Source organism: Ammodytes marinus, assembly GCF_949987685.1.
Source record: "Ammodytes marinus genome assembly, chromosome: 3".
Classification (NCBI taxonomy): Eukaryota; Metazoa; Chordata; class Actinopteri; order Uranoscopiformes; family Ammodytidae; genus Ammodytes; species Ammodytes marinus.
Genome location: NC_137232.1, coordinates 7358315 through 7382569, shown reverse-complemented (window position 1 = coordinate 7382569; position 24255 = coordinate 7358315). Strand labels below are relative to the sequence as shown.

Genomic DNA, 24255 nt, shown 5'->3' with positions numbered 1-24255 from the left:
CTGCTGTGAACACTTTTAGTTTCCAGGGGGGGGTTTGAGATTAAATCTGATCATGAACATAACACATGACCCCTATGGAATATGTGGGGGAGGTCAAATAAGACAACACCCACCCCGCCCCCATTTCAATAGAACACTACAGTAACCACAGGTGTCATGGTGTGATTTGGTCCTTCAAAGGGTGCTATAAGCTTGCTGACGGTAATGCTGCCTCACCTTTCCTAAGCAAAACTGAACTGTTATCAACAATTAATGCACACTCACCTTTTTTTTTATCTCCAATAGTGCTTTAGATCATTGGATTCCATCATGTTTAATATCTGATTGCTCATGTGTCTTTCTGTTGGACTGCATGGCCACGACACCAAATCTCATCACTTACTTTGTTGAGTATTGTAGGTGATATAAAAAATTCATAGTATATTAAGTAGTATGTATGTATGTATAGTTCGTAAATGGCAAATATAATATAGTATCGCCAATTGTACAGAGAGTATATGGATTAAGAGAAGCGAATATAATAAATATTTTAATTTTTTTAATTTAATAAATATTTTTATTTTTTATTTTTTTTACTATGGAAAAGGGGTAGGATTAAATAAGTGTATACTTCTTCCTGCTCCTTTTCAGGCATATCTCAGAAATACAGATAATTTGTTTTCTTTTTTTTTTTGTGAAAACATAATTTGTTTATTGTATTTCCATGCTTTTCATTTTGTTTTTTTGTATGTTTGATGTTTGATATGTCTGAAATAAATTGAATCAAATCAAATCAAATCAAATATCATAACGTGTCAAAACAATATTGCTAAAACTACAAAAATAGGATCCAAGTTGTACAAAAAAAAAACCTGAGCTCTTTTTGAAGTGATTGTTTATGTGAATCACCTACGGGTTGTTCGATAAGGAAAAAACATGAAAATAGAAAAGATCTTCCAACTAACAACCCCACTAATGATCCAATGGAGTTCTCCATAACCTCACACCAGTCTCCGGCTGATCACCACTGTGTTTATGTAACCACATAACCCTGTTAAGTGCCTGCAATTAAAAGTATTACAGCGGCCCTTAAATTACTCTAAAGCGGTCACACCCTATCATTTAGAAAAGACTTGGTCGAGTCCAATGTTTTCTATACCGGATTTTGTAACTTGAAATAGATTCACAGACCCAGTCATTTACACAATCCCCCATGGAGATAACCCCAATTACCGCTATAGCTTAAGACTCACACGTGCAGCGGCTACAATACAGTGTGTGATGTGCTCAAGAAACTGTAGAGAGACCCGAGGAGTCAGCAAGAAGATAAGAATGAGCAAAGATAAAGAAGAAGACTGACGGAGAGGCAGCATAGCAGGCACAAAGGGAGCGAGCAAGTTGTCCGTTTGAATTAAGTGGAGGTCAGAGGTCAGAAAACAGGGAAAAGCTGATGATGACACCGGAGACCTGAACCCAATCACAACCCCTGTCCACCGCTCTCCACCTCTCTCCACTCTTTCTCCTCCTTTCCGTTTTTCTCTTCTCTGAGTTTGAGTTTGTGTGTGTGTGTGTGTGTGTGTTCAAACTTTATTTCTAGTCTCTCTCTCTCTCTCTCTTTTTGAATTTAACTTCAATGTGATGTCACACCCCATATTCAAAATATCCTCTCCTCCTCCTTCGACCTCTCGCTCTGCAGATATACCCTTCAAATATAAAAGACAAATCGATTGTTCGAGTTGGTTAAGGGTGACATGTGCACCCGACTTTGTGATCAAGACCCATGCACTCCCACAGAGAGAGAGAGAGAGGGAGAGAGAGAGAGAGAGAGAGAGAGAGAGAGAGAGAGAGAGAGAGAGAGAGAGAGAGAGAGAGAGAGAGAGAATGTGCAGAGTGTTTGTGAAGGCTGGGCTTTGATAAAAACAATTCTTCAGTACATATTATCCCAGCCCAAGGATTATCTGGGATGTATTTTCTTTTACTGGAGGGTTAAACCATCTGTACAGTGGGTCAGGGCTCAACTCTTTATTTGTCTCGGTGTGTGTGTGTGTGTGTGTGTGTGTGTCTGTGTGTGTGTGTCAGGGGTTGCAGGGTGCAAAAAACACAAATAGCAGGGTAAAGCTTAAGTCAAGTAAGGTAAAGTAAAGCTTAAAGGTACAATGCGTAATAAAGGTGTATTTTGGCATCATCTAGTGGACATAGTTCCCAACGCTCCATGTCTACCCCTCCTTTTCGGAGAATTTACAGAAGCTACGGTGGCCTTCAAGGACAAGAAGCTAGTTAATAAAGATGGCGTCATGAAACACAGCATCAGGTCTTTCCACAGTATCAAGTGATGAGGTGAAAATGTGTTTGGTTATCTATTCTATAGTACTTCTTTTTCATCTTCAAGCAGATGTATTTCCAGCAGACAATCACTGTTCATAAAGATATGTAAGGGAGTTGGGTTTGTTCGTTCTGTGCTACTGTAGAAGCAGGGCAGTGAAAAATGGCGGTGCTGCTTCTTTGTAGATATACAATGCTCAATATAAGGTCATTTAAAAAAAGAAAAACACTTTTATTTTCAAGCGAGTATACACAAATTAAAACAAACTAAGAAATATTATATTCCATGTATCCAAAGTGTTCTAAAAAATCCTCATTCAAATTTTAGAGATCTAGCTATTTGGACCACAATATCACCCGTTTTACAAACTGTGGCCCATGAGTGTAAGTAGAGACTGTGTAGCGTGTATTTTCTATGGACATATCTCAGTAACCTGTACATGGATTGCCATCAAATTAATAACAGACATTCATGACCCCTTTTTATACGAGTCCAATGATGTTGATGATACTCTGACTTAACCTCTGGTGCCGCCATGGCATTTGAGCTTTTCGAGAAAGGTCTTGACAATTGAATGATTGCCAATGTAATATAAAATGCCCATGAAGCAGGCATTTTATGTTGCTATATTACTTTGTATATCACATGTGTCAGCTTACATGCCCTGATTTGTTTTACCTGTATCCTATACTGTTCATATGTTAATGTTACTATGTCAAATGTGTGTGTCCTGTGTTGTGAGGAGGCGACCATTCTCAACATCTGTGACTATTTACTGTCCTCATGGAAAGAAGACAATGTAAGTAGTTAATCCTACAAGAGAAGCCGACACAGGAGAACACTGCTCTCTGTAACCTAGCTCGCCGTCTAAAGGTTAAACTGTCTGTTTGCTAAAGCAGAACGGTACTTCAGGTAATGGCTACAATTATTTCAGTGTAGTACAAAGGTTGCTGTTAGGCAGGACTGGAAGGGCTTTTTGATTTAGCAGCGATTAGGACACTGTGTCTGTGTGTACTGTATGTGAGTGTGAGTGTGCAGTAATCTAGTCTGGAGGCCATTAGGTGATGAGCAATTCTCACTAGAGTAAAACGTGTGCCTACTTACCCCGTTCTCCCCTACACACACACACACACATACACACACACACACACACACACACACACACGCACACACACACACACACACACGCACGCACACACACACACACACACACACACACACACACACACACAAATAGAGTTTCAATATTTTCAAATAAAAAGCTTCAGTCGAGCAAGGACCTAATGGTTAATATCTCTCTTTTTTTCAAATGACAACGGAGTCAACGCTGAATGTTCCTTCAGATGAATTAATGTTTAACCTAAATTGAAAGCAGGTTGAAGGCATTTATACTGTGTATATTTCTACATTATAACATGTAAACTGTTGCAGGAGATACAGTTTTAGTCCCATGTAGCTATTCATTTTTGCAGTAGAAAAATAAGCTACAGAGACTTCAAATATCTTCCCAGTAAAGGTCGTGCTACTCATTGTATTTTAAAAAAAAGAAGCAGATCATTATTAGAAAGGTTTAATGTGCATTTTTTATCAAAATACTCATATTGAAAAAGTACTTGTTTTGCAATGTTGAGACATCCTTGGTATTTATCAACTCCTGAGGAATATCTCTTACTTCACTACAATCATCTGCTAGTCACTTATTCTTTGTGTTTCCCTGTCGGTGCTGGGAAGTTATACAGTTACTGTTACTAACCCAAGACAGGGAAGTTGTGGGCCCTACAATGAAGGCACAAAGGTGAAGGAAATGTCAAAGCACTCCATATTAATGGAATTCATCTTTATAACTGTATAAATGATTACATACAACAGTGTGATCCCATCAGTACCACATGTTTTGCTTACACCTCATTGTCCGATATATTACAAGTTTTAGGAAAAGACATAGTCTTTTTCCTCGCTTTTATCTCGCGTGCCAATGCAGCTGTTCTGAGTATATTTGTATGGCACTTTTAGGTCAAAAGCAAACGCAATGCTGTGGTGACCCATCCAATTGCCTGTTTGTATAGTGGATTCTAACCCCTTCTATGGACCTTTGAACATTTCCTTTGTTTTAATCTATTCTGTGCAACAGAAAAAAAAAAGTGGGGCTCATCATTCACATACTCCAATCACCGTTCCTTTTCATTAAACTATAGCTGGAGCAAAAACTTAGACATGGCTGGCTGCAGGCCATCTCAACAAGTCAAAGCTTTAGCCACTGAACTGTGTCTCTTTGTCTTGGAATGACTCGTACAGAATATATACTCAGTAGTGGTTGTAGTAGTGTTCTTTTTTTCTCTTCGCATGCAAGTGTACACATTGGAGTTTCTTAATTTATGAAGGCCCGTACGGATATAGTTCACCATCGGAATAATTCAAATGCAGTATATATTTTAATTTTTTCTGCATCTTCCACCTCTGCTGCTTAGCTGCTGAGCATTGATCCTCCGAGCAATGTGAAGAGGTAATTGCATTACAGGATTAAAGGCTGAGACGGTTTGTGAGGTGTGTGGCTGGTTCGTGGTGAAAGACCATCCTCCATTAAGAAGCCTGCTCTGCCACTGCCACCCTCCACCCCCGGGGCCTGTGGCTGTTTCTCCTGACAAACTGGCCTGTCTTTATCGATGAAAGAGATTGATCGCGGCCTCCAGGGGGCCATGAGCAATAAAGTTATTTCTAATTGAAAATTCAACACACAGTGCAACAGTCTGGTCACACACACACACACACACACACACACACACACACACACACACACACACACACACACACACACACAAAGCCACACAGACATACACAGAAACACATGCACACACACACACACACACACACTTTCAAAGTCTTCTGGCAGGCGCTAAAAACAAATCCCACATTAGGGATAGGCGCAAACAGATTTTGGAGTATGCAAATATGTGTGTGCGGATAGAGCCGGACACGGGCAGACAGCTGAACACACACACACGCACACACACACACACATACACACACACACATGCACAGAGAACTTTGTGTCAACTTGGTTGGAGGCGTTAGGTTGACATAATCGATGAGGAGAGGAGAGTCACAGTGCATGCGCAGCCTTGTCTAGACAACCCTCCCTAGTGTGACATGACCAAAATACCAGATAGGATCTGCCCGCCACTCCACTGCGTTCCAATCCTTTGATTATATTTTTTCTTGTTGTGTTGATATTTACACATATTTCTGTGATACCTCGTATGGTGCTCTCTCTCTCCCTCTCTGTGACTCTCCCCCTCTCTCTGTCTTGTTCTTTGTGTTTCCGCACCAAAAAGACACATCTTGTTTTCAGACCTCTCCAGATGACTTGGTTTTTCTCTCCATCACTTGGCTGCTCTCCCCCCACACCCATCTGCCCCCCTCTCCCACCTGCTCAGCTCCCTCCCTCCATACCGAATAGATGTTTGCGAGTGTGTTGGTCCGGCTATAAGCTAATTAATCCCACAGTGTTAGGACCTCCATGGTTATTTTGGAGAGGAGGGTGGGAGGGGGTCAGAAAAAAGCCTTCAGGGGGAAGAAGCAAGCTGACAGTTCAAACATTTTAATTACATGGCCACAACTAATATGCTAAGCAGTCTGTGTGTGTGTGTGTGTGTGTGTGTGTGTGTGTGTATGTGTGTGTATGTGTGTGTTGTGTGTGTCAGTGTGCTGAGATGGATAAGCGTAAGCATAAAAATGCTTGAGCAGATACTAAGGATGTGCATTAAAAAACACATTTGTGGAAGATAATGAGAATGATGTCACACACACACACACGCGCACACACACACACACACACACACACACACACACACACACACACACACACACACACACACACACGCACACACACACATACACACACACACACGCATGCACACACACACACACACACTGATTACCTGAGAGGTAGATTTAATTTGCAAGGGTGGATAAATCCACCTTTCAGGTTACTTCTGCAGTCACCAGAGACTGTATATCTGTTTGACAGTGGTTTAAAAGTTGGGCCATTAAGAACACCATTGTCCGGTGTCACTGGTAGAGGGAGAAAGAGAGAGAGAGATGGAGACAGAGAGAGAGAGCACGTTCGAGAGAGAGAGCGAGAGTGAGAGAGAGAACTCACGGTTGCAGCCCACAGCCAACTCAGTGTAAATGGCTCCTTAGGGATTCACTACTGCGGAACAATCGATTTCAACAATGGATGGATTAAAGAAGAAAAAAAAGAAAGAAGGAGAAGGACCATGGAGTCCTTTTCCACCGGCTCAAACTTCAGCGGTTTCCCTCTAACCTATAAACTGATTCCCCTCGCTGATTAACGGATTCCTTCACTAAGAGGGCGGTAATGAGAGAGCAGACCCTGGATCTGTAATGACTCCTTCCAAAAAGTGCTGCGCTGTTTGCCGCAGGAGGAGTTAACCCGCTGCCATTGGCTCATGCTCTCAGTGTATTGATGGAGGATGTGATAAGATTATCCCTCATAAACCCAATTAAAGAAGTCATACATGGTGGATGGCGTGGATGGCTGCTGCTGCTTACATTGCACTCATCTAATTGGAATACAATCTGCTTTATTCTTATCCTCATAGTTATGTGTCTCTTGCATTGTGAATGCTAATGAGTTGGCTTGAAAGCGGTGCAAACAAAAGGTGTGAAAGTGCCAATGCGTGGGAGGAAGAGTTCTGTTTCCACTTTGAACTGCAACTGATTTAGAAAAAAAGGCCTCGTTGTTGCGTTTCTATTTTCGTTCGTTAGCTTGCAGAGAGATATTGTGTCATACGGGAAAGCCCACCTCCTTCTGGACTGAAATGTCTGCTTGGTGGAGTGTCATCAGGCAAGCTCCAACCATCTGATGTGTTGAGATGAAGCGTGGTTTGGTGACTAAGTTGCTATTTTGGGGTTACTACTGTAGGCTGCCATTAATCATCTATTTTGGCCAGGCACCAATCAAGCAATTGGTTAAGAAATATACAGAAATAATCGCTATTAAGGCAGTGCTGAAGCAAAATGACCTGTTATTTAAACATCATTGACATATTACTTGATTTCTTGTTGAGCCACAATGAGGTTAAGCACAAACCAATAATACATTCCTTTAAATATCTGCTCATTGTTATCCAATTATATGGACCAATAAAAAAAATGCATATAGCCTGATGTATGTTAACAATGTCATTAGATAATCCCTTTTTATTTTCCAGCCAAATAAATCCATAATTCAATGGCTGGTACACATGTATGTACTTTATCATCTTTAAGCGGCTTTGGACTCCACTCATGCGTGAGTTCACCCTTGGTCAATGATCTACTTATTTCTGCTTGGTCAACCGATTTGGATTTTAATCTCATGGGTGTTTATCTCAAAAAATCCACATTAAGAAGAATGGAGCGAGCCAAGCTAAGCCCCCCTAGAATGCATAATGTATCACTTAAGGTGAACGAGAGCGAACACCCGCTTACAGACAATAGAGTTGGGTCATAGGAAGCTATATATAGGAGATGCTCTGATAAATTGACACAATGCATCAGATTTTGTATCAGTCAGATTGCTGTCTTTGTCTCCCTCTCTACAAACACAGGCTTTATTGTGCAGTGGAGGACCTTGGAGATTGGTAATTGAAGCCACCGCTTAAGATGAGAGAACAATTAGTGCCAGGATGCGTTATTCTCTGACAGTCCACGAGGGCCTTTATCTCACATCAGTTTAGTGTGCAACAGATGAACAAGGAGGATCTGGGGCCGTAAACATTGTGGTGGAGGCAAGCAAAAATGAATATTGGAGAGGCTTTCAGGGGTTGGGGTTAATGTACACAGCTGTGCATAACGCTCTTTTAAGAAACGTCATTAAAAAAAACTGGATTTATGTTTGCATATGCTTTTTCCTCCCCTGTCTTGTTAAGAATAAAATGCATGCCAGGCACACTTTAAAGACATTGATTTTTGATGAGCTCTATAGTTTGGCCATTAAAAGGAGGCACAAGCTGCCATTGTTTGAGTGCTGGCTCAGTATCAAGTGTGTGTCTTGGAGTAAATGAGAGGAAATGTCCTTGAAACGCACTTGCCACACACACAAAAACAGCCAGATAGACTAAACTGCCTTCTGACTGTGTACCATTGTGGATGTACAGAAGAGCAAGTCAATATGTCTGAAAGCCTATAGGCCAAACCGTGCTTACGCTAACTGTGCCATCAACTATTGATAACATTTGTATCGATTTGGGAAGGGTAACTGTAGGAAAGTTTCTAAAGCGGACTCTCAAGGGGAAATGAAGGATAAGGAATCCAATGTCTTCTAGGGTTATGGTGATCATTAACACTATATGTCAGATCCTTCGCAGCCTTGTTTGAGTTTGCATTTTATTTTGCTTTTGAGACTAAAGGCCGAATTCCACTGGCTCCCTGTCCGGTCCTTCTCCGCTCCGCCACGGCATCGCAGCTGTCAGCTGTTCGAATGGGAACAATAACCTTCCGTGCGTTCGTTGTAGTGTAAATACCATATAGGAGAATCATATTATCAAGAGCGATCGCCCGTCACTTGTATTACCGCGGGAACTCCTTGGTCTCGCGACTCCAGCTGTTCAGCGGAGCTGGCCATGCCTGCTTTGAAAACGGAGCCGGTGGGTGTTGACGGACGTGGGCCATGGAGCAAAACCGTTGGACAACACAGGCACAACCAGTGGAATTCCGGGGTTAGGCTGCAAAGCGCCAGCAGGCCATCCAAGTAAATTAATAGGTTTTACATCATTGAAAGGAATATTCTTTTTAATCAGTTCAATTTAAATATCCAAGCATGAGGAATGATATGAACACATACTCAATACAGTACTGTGTCTATGTTGATGATAATATACAGTATGTTGGTTCATTTGCTTTGTAGCAGCGTTCTCATACAGTTTTCACTAAACAATATTATGACCGATGGATACAAAGGTTGTCTTGCTCAAAGGCCCTGTAATGAGAATGACTTCTGACAAAAGTGCCTGTCGGTATAGCCGCTATGTTTGTAACGTATCAAATGGGGAACAGCTAATTAACAGTTATCTTAAAGTGGTGTACATTATTCATCTGGCATCTCAGTAAATAAATCAGTACATGACTCTAGCTTTCTTACTTCCCTGTCATGTCTGGTTTTTCTTGTCTTTTTTTCCCCCAGCAATTTGGAAAAGTCCAATTCCCTGTGCCATGCAGTCCTTGTCACTTCCACTTCTAGTGGTGACCTGATGTGTATCAGGGGAAGCCACATGTTTCCTTTGATACAAATTAGCTTCAACATGTGCTGAGATGTATAGTGTCTCAACCAGATGCCAGACTACCCATCATAGTAGGCCAGAATGGCTCTCTATTAAGCAAAGAAGGCCCATGATCCCCTCACCAGCCTCCCACCTAATAAAGGACATTTGTGTTCTTTATATGACCATACCAGCTGTCACAAGGCTTCAATAATGATTTTCTTAGCCACCTCTTTATTTGATAAATAACATTAACACTTGGTATAATATCATACAATCTGTACATCCGAATGAGGACAAGTGTTTTCGGTTCCCATTTTAGTAGGGTCATGGACAGGTGGAAATACAATTTGTATGGTTTAATTAAAATTCTTACAAAAAAAATCCAACAAGTCGGCAGGTCAACTAACTTGCTCTGTTCCTTCGATCTCAAGGATTTATCTGCAAATAATAAGGATGTCTTCGCAGCATCGCTTACACTGACCTTTCACACACTGTTTGTTAACCAGTCCACCAGCTCCACATACTTCATTAAGTAGGATGTAAGATGTGACCACACACTATACGTGCAATCCTGAATTCCTATGAATTATAGGTCTTAATTTAAAGTTGCATGATCAAATGTCTTTTATTTTGTTAGCGTGATATGGAATGCATGTTAATATCTACAATTTTGAGAACTGCAGCAGTTTCTCAAACTGACGAGTGTCCCCCCATCTACATTTTTAGGAGAACAAAAAAATAATATTTTCCAAGAAACGCTTGTCAGCCTGTGAGGAAGCCGTTGTTTTGAAGTAATTCTCAGCAATAACGTGGCAAGACGTTTAAGTGCATGAGCATCAACAAGATTAATAGTTACGGAAATCCTAAATCACTCCTGCCAGGAAAAGTACTTCCCTTGGGAGGTTGGATGTTTACTTGGCTGACAGGCAATGGAATAATCCCTCTGTTTTATATATGAGGTTATAAAACTTCCATGTGGATTTTTTTTTCTCCTTTCACTGCTGGATGATTATGTGCCACTCTGTCGAGTGTGTCGCTGTTTTTTGAATGTTTTTTTTTGTTGTTGTATAGACTCATGAATGAGCCTTAGGCGCCTTATTTATGTAAGCTTCTGTAACAGTAATGAATTCAGATGCACAAAGATGAATCAATCGCAGTGCGGGGGCCCTTCCTTATGCTGTTTGCCTGTTGTCACAAGCAGAGTTAGAGAATTTCATTTGGAGTGTTGATAGCTGAATAGTGGATGGTGGCACATTCCCCCCTGCTGATTCAGTAGCGCCTGCATATCGAAACAAAAGCAGCACTGTTCCTATTGCTAGCACAAGAAGTATTATACATTGTCTAAGAAGTCATTTGAATGTACAGCAGCAAAAGCAAAAGAATAGTTTCTTTCAGAGCCGGGTGACTGCATCTCTCCGATAAAGAGACAACTCGGCTGATGTACTTCACCAGAACGGAGATTGACAGTGATACAATAACTGTCCTTCCGTCCTGTCCTCTCCCGCACAAAAGAAAAGGTTTTTACTTACAATTTAGCCCAGTGAAATGTGAAAAAAAAACACTTGTGCAGTTAGTGTAGAGCTGTGTACTAGTGTGACACTATGACAAGGAGGACAACCAGTGTTTTTGTGAGAAAAAAATAAGTTTCAGTTGAGAAACAGTATAACTTTACACACAGCAGCAGACTAAGGTATATGAACCTCTGTGTTACACTTGCCCCATGGTTCACTCTCGCAAAGATAATCCGCTGCATAATTACAGTGGAGGTGATGTATAGCCCGATGTTCCAATTAGATGGTGTAATTTATGTCCAAGTGCAACCTTGAAAATCATGTTAGTCTTAATCTCTCATTTGTCTCCTCATTCAGTCCACATAATTGCATTTCGCAATAATGAAATGATGATGGATCCACAATTGGCTTCAGTTGTTTCCATTATTGAGTTAAAAGAAGAAGAAAAAATAGTTCTCATTTGATAGAGACTTATTGTTACAAATGACCTAGATCAGACGGATGACATACGCTTCTAGTACAGCATGGTGGATGATGAACAGTATATATTAGGTGTCTTGTTAACCTGCTGTGCTCACTTCTATTACCATGCCAATTAAGATGTCAGCTCGAACTGCATTTACATTACAAGGAGTCCCTGATCTTATCATCTGACAGAGGGAACACGTCAGTAACTGAAACAATGATTGTCTGTTGGGCACACCTTCCAGGTTTAAGTGGGCTACATATCACCATGAAATAGGTAGATTGATTCTTAGAAGATGTGAACCCCACATCCAATCAAATATCCAACCCAATGTATGTCAGCCTCCATCTCCTATATGCTCATTACAGTCCCATCCCAATCTGCATCAATCACTTTTAAAGCATGTGGAAAGGCTTTCAGTTTTTCTGTTGTTGTTGTTGTACATAGTCGGTGAATACTCCTCTATGGCTAACAGGGGCATTCTTTGTGTTTTCAAGGCCTCTCTGCTGTGCTTTCTTTCTCTGGCCCCTCTTCAACACACGCATGCACACACACACACAAACATGCACGCAAACACACACACACACACACACACACACACACACACACACACACACACACACACACACACACACACACACACACACACACACACACACACACACACACACACACACACACACACACACACACACACACACACACACACACACACACACACACACACACACTCAGCCAGCAAATGAGCCCCTGCTATTCCTTCCCAGTTTTGCGTGGGGAGGACATGCCATTCCTTGCATATTAATCACCTCATTCATCCACCGACGCAGCATCTAAACTCCAGCCAACAATTTGTCCCCTTGCTTCCCCTGCTCCTGTATTACTCCTCCTCCTTTTCCCAAAGGAGAGGAATGGTGGGCCGGGTCAAGCCGGCTATAATCAGCTAGCTACTAATTATGAAGCAGAATCACTACACTGACGGCCCAGGCTAAACCCAGAGACAGTTACTCGTGTGGCACTGATAGGCTGCACTTGACTTTTTTTTTTTGGTATTTTCAATAGCTGCTTTCGAGGGTTTACTTAGGAAAACAATATATGGAGGACGATGGCAGGGGTTGCCACCATTCAAGATGAACTCGGTAGATGGAACTTGGTATCGGATCGGCATGTTAAAGGTGGAGTCAGTGAATCTGGAGAACTCTTGTTGTCAAAACCACTTTCCTGTCAACATCTGTGAATATCTCCACAAGATCCACTACCTGTCCGTACTGTGCACTTTTAAAAAGAAATCTGTTGATAATGCACAGCCTATGATCTGTAAACTAGGTTAAGTAAACAAAGAGGGGACCCACTGTAGCTATAGCAACATGTCCGTATACAGAGCCTAGGCTGTGTATAAACACTGGATTTGCTTCACGCGCACACACAGGACATACAGGAGTAGATTGTGAGAAGACATTCACTGATTTTGACAAAACAGTGATTTTGACAAAAAAGTGATTTTGACAACACTCGTTCTCCAGAATTGCTGACAACACCTTTGAGGCATCAGATAGTTGTTGGAGAATTTTGTTTTTCTTTTTTCTTCTGGATTGGCGTCCTCAAACTCCTTTTTACGAGAGTCAGCGATACAGCTGCAGTAAATGTGATTGAACACGGACCCAACCTGTCCCCTCGGTGGTGTGGCCCTTTTATTTCCAAACTGGGACAAGAGACTTTAATGACTTTGGGTGGAAGCCAGCCAGGCGCTAAGATGATCAGACACTGGGACTGCGTGGCACCACTTAGCCCCTGTCAGTAATGGCCTGGACACCTCCTGTCTCTAACTCTATCACAATGGTCTGGCCCTACCATCTCTCATGCAGTCCCTGTCTGCCTCCATACCTCTCCCACGCAAACACACACAACAGAGCCGGTCAGACTGAACAAGCGAGTGATGAGCGGTGGATAGAGAGACAGAGAGATAGAGATAGAGATAGAACAGGGTGAAAGGGTAAATGTAGAGAAAAGAGAGAGAGGGTTAGTTAATGGAGAGGGAGGACAGGGAATGAGCCATCAAAGGAGGGGTCTGGTGAACGAGACAAGAGACCAGGGAGAAATAAATAGACAAGAGAGGGAACTTGTGTACCGAGATGAATTGAGATGGTCATACCTCTCTGTTTGTCTCTGCTGACAGAGCCAAGTCCCCATTGATGACTGTGGGAATGCCTGGATCAAATAATGAGAGCTCACTGTGTGCATCCCTCAATATGGAAAGAGTATCAGAGGGGAACAACATTTTTCATGATGCACTTTGAGAATAAAATCCAGATGTGGAGAATGAGGTGGGAATACAAGTTTGTGTATAAAGACCAAATAAAATACCATGAATAAAGGCAAAATACATTAATGAAAAAATAAACAGTTCACTATAAGGTAAAGTTGAACATATGTCAACAGATTCATTTTTCTGGTATCAATAACTCATTAAGTTAAACTTTATTGAAAAACAAACAATGTTGGCAGCCTTTCCTCGACCATATAGCAGCGCTGAAGAGACCTTCATGGCAGCTTTTTGACTTTTAGTTTTTTTGCTTAACATTTAACTTTAATTTAACCAATGTCTTAGAAACCTTTTAAGTAGAGTACGTCATGTTTGTTGTTTATTCATTCATTTGTGTTCTTTAAAAGGAAAAATATTAAAGTATTTATAAAAATTAAAAAAACAATGCACCCTTAGTCTTCATTACAAAATTGCCTTTTTTGTCCTTATTCACAAAGTAGTGTTTCCAATTTATTCTCCACATGTTGTCGTTTTTTTTCAAAGTGCCCAAAAAAACGCCCTCTCATTTATTTTTCTCTCTCCTGTGGCCATAATGGTCTTTCTTAACTCTATGAATCACCACAGCATGCTGAGGCCTCCTGGGCCAAAGAATCACCCCCATCATTATCTTCAATTACAAAAGAAAAGTTCAGAACAAGTTTCTGAATTCCTATCTACAAACACCCTAGCTGGACCATTACTGTAGCTCATGTTGTCCACAAGAAACGTATTGTCATGTAAGATAGTGTGGTACTCACACAGCTACCACATGAAACTCTGGCAGAAGATTAACAATTGTGAGTGGGCTGAGCAATGGCGTTCATTGTGTTTAAAGAGTACCGGGGAGTTTGGAAGCAGGAAAACTTTGCCACTTTGAAGAACAACGTTTGTTCTGTGCTGCCGATGTAAGATTGTCTCTAAAAAACTCAGAATATTTATTTTAATGCAGCCTTCACAATGAAGCTGGCCTTCTCTTGGGTCTGCTCATCTCTTGCTTTGTTAAACAAGTTACTTGCCAAACAACTCCACCCACACACCCAACACACACACACACACACACACACATAAACACACACACAATGCCACAATGTAAGCAGCAGAGAAAATAGTAGGACAGAAAAGGATGAGCAAAGAAGTTGTGACGAACAATGAAATTGCAGAAGAAAAGCAAACGGAAATGGCTCATGCAACAAAACACGCTGCTACACTTGAACCTGTTTTTTAACTTCCAGGGGCTGCTTGCTGTGAGGAGTTAGTGATTTGTATGAAATAAACACAAAGTGAAGGACTTCTCTTGAAATACCAAAAAAGATTGTCTGTTAAAGAGGTCTTTTGGTCTTTACTACAACATGGTATTCAACAAGTCATATTCGGTCGTAAAACGTAATGTTATTTGCTGGTGACAGTGATGGTACTCTAATGTGTTAATCAGGTCAGCCTTTGAAGTGACCCAGTGCACTGGCCCAGCATATGCCCCCACAAGCCATCCTTTGATCTATGTCAGCTCATGATGGGACTGTCTAATCAATAATAACCTCATTGAGTGTTGGAATGTGTGTGATGAACTATGCACACACACACACATGCGCACACACACACACACACACACACACACACACACACACACACACACACACACACACACACACACACACACACACAACCTCTCTCTCTCTCTCTCTCTCTCATCCGTCCTGCTCTTCATCAGTGTGTCCCAATTTGCCAGTCCGCTCTGCCTGCGGGTCAGCAATATGTCTAGCTCTCATTAGAGATTTGCCATATTAATTCAAACCCTTATTTTTCTCCTTTTTTGGCACAAATAAAAGCGGGATGTGCATGTTGTGCAATTTTTGTACGCGTTCAATTAAAACAGGAGGAAGAAAGAAAGCAGGACGAACATCATCTAACCTCAATAGCCATCGTGAAATGCTGGGTCAAGTCATGTCTCTGGTTCCTTTGTTTTATTTGTGTCGGGATACGGAAATGGCAACATTCTAAGGACCTCATAAATACAACCGTGCGTAGGATTCACGTCAGAAATGGGCCTACGAGCAAAACACAGGAAGTGCTTATGCCACAACATATTTGTATTAATAAATTTGTATTAGCACACCTTTGAAACGCCCCTTAAAAACACAATCAGCTCAGAATGTGGCACAGCCTTTGCAGACTTCATGTAATGCCTATATTTGGCCATACATACTGTAGTCATTGGGAAGTCCCAAATCAGAGTGTGGCAAACACTCACAGAAATACATAAAGATTGTAGTTTGGTCTCACAGTTTGAGTGTAACAATGGTCAAAGAGGTGTGAGAGCCGCACAGTATAATGATACTTAGTAACACTGTTCGCCTTAAAATGAATACGTTCCATAACAAATAAGTACAGAACATATTTCAATGGTTCTTTTGCAATAACATCTCTGTTTGTATTCATGATCCTGAACCAGGCACTTATTAATTCATAAGAATGTCTGCATCCAAATATGCAAAGGGACTATATGATACAACACATGGTTTCTTGTGTTTCATTAGAAGCAGAATGTCCATGGAGGAGCGCATATTCTCTCGTCAAGTTTTTAATTTTTTATTCCCAAAGTTTGTTTATGAATCCAAGTTTCTTAATGAGGCCCCCAGAAATCTATCACTTTAATTCCTCGCCATAACAGAAACACTATCCTGCCTTAATTACCTGTTGTAATGCTCCAATGTGCACACATGTGTTTAGTTTAATTAAACCTAATCCATGTGGAAAGAAAAAATAATAACAAACAGGTACATTAACTGTCTTATTTATTCAGCCCTGCACACTCAACAAGGACATGGTCGTTAATTAATTGGAGCCTGGAGGCTGGAAGGGGCCCGGGCCTATCGCGTGGGGTCAATACGGCGGCAAAAAGGGCCACGCCTGTCCTGTAATAAGCCGACAGTTACGGCCATAATTGGCTGGTGCAGCCAAGCGGCAAGGGCAGGCCGGATGGAGGCACTGACCGTGGAAAATTAGAGAGGATGGTTTAAGATTGATCACCGAAAAACCCTTGTCACCATGGCTCCTCCACTCATAATAACCCACAAGGATTACAGAATGGCGGGGCAGACTTAAGCTGAGGGAAGGGAGTATAATTGCATAGGCCATATCTCTCAGAGCGTTAGCTTTTTAAGCCGAGTCATCCCTTTGTGAGAGATGACGCCTTTGGAAAAAATAGAAGAAGAAGCTGTAGACAAAGAACAAAAAGAAAAGTTCAATTTGCAGAACTGCTAATGTAGCCTATCCCCCCTGTCCAATATTCTCTTTGATAGATCCATGCTAACTGGATGTCACCCTGCACACTGTCCTTGATAGCAGATATAAACTCAATCAATCCAGGTTCAATATGGGCCGCCATAAAAAAAGAACCTCAGGAGCCACGGTGGCGCCGGTGAATGAAGACATAAACCTCGGACAGATTCCCCCCGGAGGACTCAACCGGAATGACCGTATTGACAGCGTTGGCTGTTTGCCGTTTAGCCTGATTGGAAAAGTGATTTCCATATAAACAGGCAACAAATTGGTACAAATGACGTGTTAAGTAGGAGTGCATAATGCAAGGTGGCGGACTGCGCAAAACTAAATTGGAAGCCGGAACTATATCGTCTAAATACCGATGGTGATGTGTTCTCAGTGGACTGGAAGAGGAGCGAGTAAAGGAATGGCCCAATTAAGCAGAGTGGAGAGAAGAGAGTGAAATTGAGGGTGAGGGAAATGAATGGAAGACGGCATGGAGGGAGAGGGCATATATGGGAAAGAGTGTGAGGGAGCTTTGTCACACCTCTGGGTCCTGTTTTTCTAGCTTCTGAGCCCTGGAAGGATTGGCTTTGACATGCATAAACACATTCACACAGCACCCCCCCCCCCCCCCCCCTGCCCCCCTCCCTCGTTTGCCTATGTGAGAAAAGTGCCATCCACATACTGCTCCCATCCACTTCTGATGGGAAACTCCACTCATCTCAGCAGCTGTCAAAACACATCTCCTCATTTAAGTACCCGCTGCCTTCCCATTGTGTCTAATGAAACAACCCCCGGGGATAATGAGTTGGCCTTCTAAACGCAAGTAATTGCTGGCCCTGCTTCTCGGTGAAAATGAGATACCATCAATGCAGCCATTTAAAAAAAAACACACACAATGCTACAGTGTTCGGCCATTCCCCACAACCCCGTTGTGGTCGAACGTGAACATGATGGGTTACAGTCATGCCACAGCACATGGGTGCTATGTAAAATTCATGATTCAGACATAAATAAATAGACTCTGTGACAGATCTTCACAGTGATGGCGTTTTTTCCAGCAGGACACGTGATATTTGAATACAGAACACCGGCATTGGCGGATGTGTACATAGCTTGACAAATAGAGGGAACCTATATGAATTTCAGTCAGCTCTCACACTGCAGGCAGGAATATATTCATCACGGCGATGAAATAATGCATCAATATCTCGTGCTGACATCCTGACATGCTGCTGCAACGGTTAACAGTAAGACAGAGTGAACTGCTCCAACACTGTCACAGGGTGTTTTTGTTTTTCCTCTGATGGCTCTATTTTTCATAGTACCATACATCAAATTAATATAGTGCCTGGTATGCAGTCCCGGGCTATTCTGATTTAAATAACTAATGAAGCGCTGCCTGCTGCCAAGAAGGAGCATCTGCTCCAAGAGACGCAGAGTCAATTTTTATACATTCAAAACATGCCTCTGGGGAATCACTGAAGAGAGGCAGAGGGATGATGGAGGGATGATGGAGGAGAAGAGTGGTAGTCTAAAGAGAAGAAGTCCAGACCTAACTTACTGTAACTTTGGTACCATTATTAACACAAGCACTATTCCGAAATAACATGCCATAATAATTACAAAGAATTATATAATAATTATATGAAAATAGTGAGCAATATTTAATTAGACTATAAAGTAAGTCTATGTTTTGCGTTAAGTGCATGGCTTATAAAGCATAGTTTCGCTCTATAAATGAAATTTAACTTGATTGCAGATCTACAGTTAGCCATCAGGATTGATAACTGACCGAGCCAGCCAACTGTCCAGTCAGTTTAAGAGACAGTAATGCAGGCAGACATTGCAGCACCCTGTATATTTAACACCTTCTTTTAATGAGGGAGACCATGTAAGCTTTAACTTTCTCTGTTTTACTTTTTGACTGACAGTGCTGTAGAAATCATTACCACTGCTCATCATTACTGTTGCCCACTAATCAGACCCACCTGAAGCCAATTTTCATCTTAAATGTATCAGTGTTCGCTAAAGACCCACACAAGATATTGACCCAGTCAATCATTAACAATCCTACACTTTCCTTTAAGGAGCCTTGCATTTAGAATTACATCAAATATATCTTACTTGTTCATTAAAACATTTCTTATTATATGATTGATATCCTGCAGGACCCAACACATAATTCACTTATCACATTCTAAGTAGGGTCGTCAATTATGTTACTATTTGTGTGCTTAAAGTATGCTTATTAAAACAAAAGTGAACCAAATCTGTAATAAAACAACTTACATACTGCTGCACTGGTTCAGCATCGTGTTTGTATATGTTGTTAAGTTATCAATACATGGACAGACTATGGACACATAACCTGTTGCCTTGGACAATGCTTTCCGTCCATCTCAGAGAGCAGAACATCTATAGGGCCTGAGGTTAGATTTACTTTATGTTCACTATATAGGCATGGCCTCCTGCATCGACCGTGCATTACAGAGAAGCACAACATGGCACAGTATAGGAGGGCCCGTTATTAAGCAATAAAGTGTGGATCAATAAGTGCACTAATCAAAATCGCCCTATAGGTGTGAAGGCAAACATTGGAAAAAAAAGGCAAGGAAGATAGGTGTGTATAGTGTTGTGGTGGCTGTGATGGTTTTTGAAGGGTTGCTTGTAGTATCCGAGAGAGATAGCAATGTAGTAACACTAATGGTATGTATACGTAGTAGTTGGAATATAATTGCCAGTAGTATGATTAGTTGTATAAACAGTAGTAGTAGTAGATTATAAGAAACTGAGCAGCCTGCATTATCCTCCCTGCAATCAGAACGCTTCAAACTAGTCAGAGTTGCATCAGCCAATTTCCGAAAAGCCTAATACTTAATGTCAAGTTGATCGTTCGTGTCAGTTGAATTCAGTTCTCTTGTTAAATCCACATTATAGCTATCTAATGCTGTCCATAGATTATCCAAAACAAATTATTCCCTGCATGGAAAAGTAAACAGACATCAAATGATTCTTGCTTATTAATAAATCTTTGATCTGTACTATTTGAAATGTTGGCAAAAATGATACTACTTGAGAACATTATCTTGCTTATGATGGAAATTAATTGCAGTCAATCAGTCCAATGCCAATTCAATTGAACCTAAATCGATCAAGTGTCATCCCAGCTATGATGTGTGATAGATGCATAGATGGTCACACTATAGCTTTCCATCCTATAATGGAAGTATTTTCATGCAAAGCAAAATACACCACCTCTAAATACATCCAGAGGCATGTTTTCAAAGCCGAGCAAGACTGTAATTTTGCCCATTTAGGCCTAATGTGCGTATGCGTGTGAGAGGGATACTGAGTGTGTGTGTGTGTGTGTGTGTGTGTGTGTGTGTGTGTGTGTGTGTGTGTGTGTGTGTGTGTGTGTGTGTGTGTGTGTGTGTCTGTGTGTGTTTGTGTCTGTGTGTGCATGTAAAGCCAATCAGCGGGATGAAGTCAAGTTTCTTCGGTGACACCATTTGATATGTCACAAACCAATTCATCCGCCATCTCCCGAAACTCATTTCATTACCACGGTAACCCTTAGGGGCCTCGCACACACACCCTTCACAATCGCTCCCGTCTGCATTGATTAGATGTGTTGCATCTTGAGCAGTGAATAATTTTTCTATGCACACTGAGGGAAAACAATAATAAATGTATGAAACAATGATCAGCCATAGCCACACTCGATAAACACTTTGCAATGTGGGATGAGTAATACGTGAAAAACAAAAGATATAGTGGAGTGAATGTATGCATGCTGAAAAACCAATGAGGAATTTGTATTGTTTATCAGTGTCCGTATAGATTATACAATTGGTTGTATGAAGAGACAGCTGCTGGAAGACCTGTGGTATGAAACGTGCACACTATATAACTGATCACTGTGTGAATATAGAGCGATTTAACATGTATATTAACACAAATATATTGCTAACTTCCTCTTTAAGTTTAATATTTTTATAAGGCATTAACCTGACAAGCACATACTGGCTGTCTATACTATTTGAATAGTATCTACATTGTTTCTTTTACAGGTAAGTATGGAAATGTAACAGCTATGGTCAACATATTGTCAGATGAGCTGAGATAAAGAAAGACGCACATGTAGGCGTTGGTACAATCATAACAAGCAACCTTAAAGCTTTGGTGTTAGGATTGTTCTGTCTGTCAAAATAGCAACGTTTTTTCACTTGTTTCTTTTTCCTCAGGAGAACCTAATCCACCAGAGACAGACAGGGCTTGCAGTATAGTTCAGTGGAGCGGCACGCATCAGGCAAGACAGCAAAACTTAGCACAACACCTGCGCATACGCTTGGAAGCAGAAGGGGGAGGGGGAAAGCCTTATACCGCAGCTATACTTTTGCAAGTCTCTAGGTTTTCTTTTCCCAAGGATTCTTTGAAGAGGTGAACTCTGTCTCGGCAAGATGTTCCCATATTGTGTTTCCGCCCAGATCAACCTGAGCCACATCACACAATGTCACGGGCACAGAGAAGAGCTATGTAAGACACGGCTGGAATGAAAGAAAAGAACGCGTTGCACATTTACAACGGTGCGGCTAATTAGGATTCCTCTTAGATGGCACGCGGCACATTGCAATGCAGTGTAAGGCTCCTCCGACTTCCAGGTTTGAGAGAGAAAAAGATTGCACTACGGAGTCTATCAAAAGCTATGTGCCTCATGCCTGGCTCTTTCTATGTTAAAGTTCAGGCATTTTTACATTCATATTAAGTCATCCCACTGTGTAAGTTATTGTACTGTAATGAGGCCATTTATCTCTCTCTCAAACCACCTCCTCTCCACCGGAGCGGAGTGAATAACAGCTTGTGGAGACGAGCCCCCTCCACTCCACTGCTTGTTGACGCCATAGAAACAGAATTTTTTGAAAGTGGGTGGTTAAAGTATCAGTGTGCAAACCTCATGTCTGTGTGTGTGCGTGTGCATATGCGTGTGTGTGTGTATGTGTGTGTACGTGTATGTGTGTGTCTACGTTTGAGCATTTTCATTGTACTCTAGGCTCAACAAGCGTGTGTGGTGCATACGTGTTAAATCAAAGGCTGTGAAGTGGAATCTATGTTGTTACATTCCCCCGGTGCACCCGCAAAGCCCGACATAAAAGCCTTCCCTTAATTATTGTTTATTTTTACACTTTTACACTTGAATTAATAAGCCCTCCTTTGGCCCACATATATCAAGAAACACACCACACTCTGAAAGAAAGAAAAAAAAAACTTAAGAGCTCTCTGCAGAACCTGTAACAATGAGCGCGCCGTGCTAGTGCAATAAATAGCCAGATGTGCTCTGCTCTCTTATGCTCGTGTGTCTCACACTTCCAAAGCATCGGTAGCATCTGACTAATGACCTTGTTAGCGAATCTGCCTGCACCTGAATATGTGTTCCTCTTACAGGTTGAAATAGTGAATGTGTATGTGTAGAGTCCACCTACCTTGACACCTTGATAAACTATCTAAGTGCAGTCGATGCATGTGTGAGTAAATGCGGGTGTGGCTTTTTCTTTAACACATGGCCGTGCTCTCAGATATATACGTATGACGATGCCTCATATAGGTCACTGATCCTCTTATTAAGTCAACCTTTACCATGAGATTAGTGTCATGTCTGGAACCATCAGTTGCTAGGGGAGATATGGCAATAGGGCTGAACCACTTCATTCTCCCCACAGACACAGCACCTCCTTGGAGATTTGAGAAGCACAGAAAATACACGGCTACCGCTTGACAAAAGGGGGCTATCGGTAATCACCACTGATGTACAAACCCGACAAACAAAATGTATTGATGGGATTGAAAATACAATACAGATGATTGCCGTGAGTCCTTCTTAGCCTGACATTTGACATATTGTGGGGTTAGGTGTTCTTTAAAATAAACAGGTATCCCCTGGTGATTGTGGCAATTATAAGAGGCACTCTACAAGTCTGTTAAATAAAGAGGGGTTAGTCTATTTGCCAAGTTGTATTGCATCTTAAATGCTCTGTTCATTTGGGCTGTAATTTTGCATTTGGCCTCAGGTAATCAACTAAATCCGCTGCCCACTCTCATTTGCATGTTTATTGCCTGTCAAAGATCCACAGGGGCTGTGTATATACACAAAGGGTGAATCGATAAAGTTTAAGCATTTTGCGCCCTGGCCAAAAACCTAAATAGGGATGTCAGGCAAGTAGCAAATAGCACTCTACTGATTTAGCATTCAACTAAAACATTCTACAGCAAATGTAGAGGTAACTTTATTATTTTATTCACACACATTCCGTGTTCATGTCAGAAAACGTTGTGCCTACATATACCCAAATTGCTTTTCAACATTGAATCAGAGTTTCAGGTGTGTTATGACGGTAGTGGTTAATGTAGCCCTGCCTAGTGACAAAAGGCTATATCCAACTCTTTCCACATATACAGCAGTATGCTATGGTTCAAAGTTATGATCCTCATTAGATTTTTATGAAATTAAATCCTGTTTTTATGTCTATTTATGGTGGACATTTTAATCATCAACACAACCATTTAGTATATTTGAATTTAGACATCATATTTTTTTTTACAGTACTTTTAATTTGTGTCCCAGATAGTTAATGTGCCGGAATCAGTCCTACATAGTATCAGAGCTGTATCAAGCTACTGCTAATGATAACTGAACCCTTCTGCCTACTGCTTCAAATTAAAAGCATTGGACTGGTGAATCAAGGCGTGGCTTTTATTGTGAAGCAGTCACTGACAGCTGACAACAATTGTTCATCAAACAAATCGTCAACAAGAAAATACATGTTCATTTAAAGGATTAATTATGTCAACAGATTTGATGGAGGAATAGACCTGCCGTGACATCCATGAGTGGGTGTGGCCAATAGAGTTACATTGTTCAACATTGAAACCTTTTTTTTTAATTTTCAGAAGAAATGTTTACTGAGAACAAAATTCAAGTACACACTGACGGTAAAAAAAAAAAAAACTCTGTCTTCACTTGGCTGAGATTTCTCAGCAATTTGAGTTTAGGAAGCTTTTTTAAAGTGTAAAAAAAAAAAAATATGGGCAAAAGAAAAGATAAGCAAAAAAATAAATAATAAAGAAGTACATGGGTGTTAAGAGAG

General features: G+C 41.2%; 1 protein-coding gene across 2 annotated transcripts in view; it reads right to left on the bottom strand.

The window, feature by feature from the left end:
- lsamp (limbic system associated membrane protein) overlaps positions 1-24255 on the bottom strand; it is a 226158-nt gene that overhangs the window by 173246 nt on the left and 28657 nt on the right. The gene's annotated exons all lie outside the window — the stretch shown is intronic.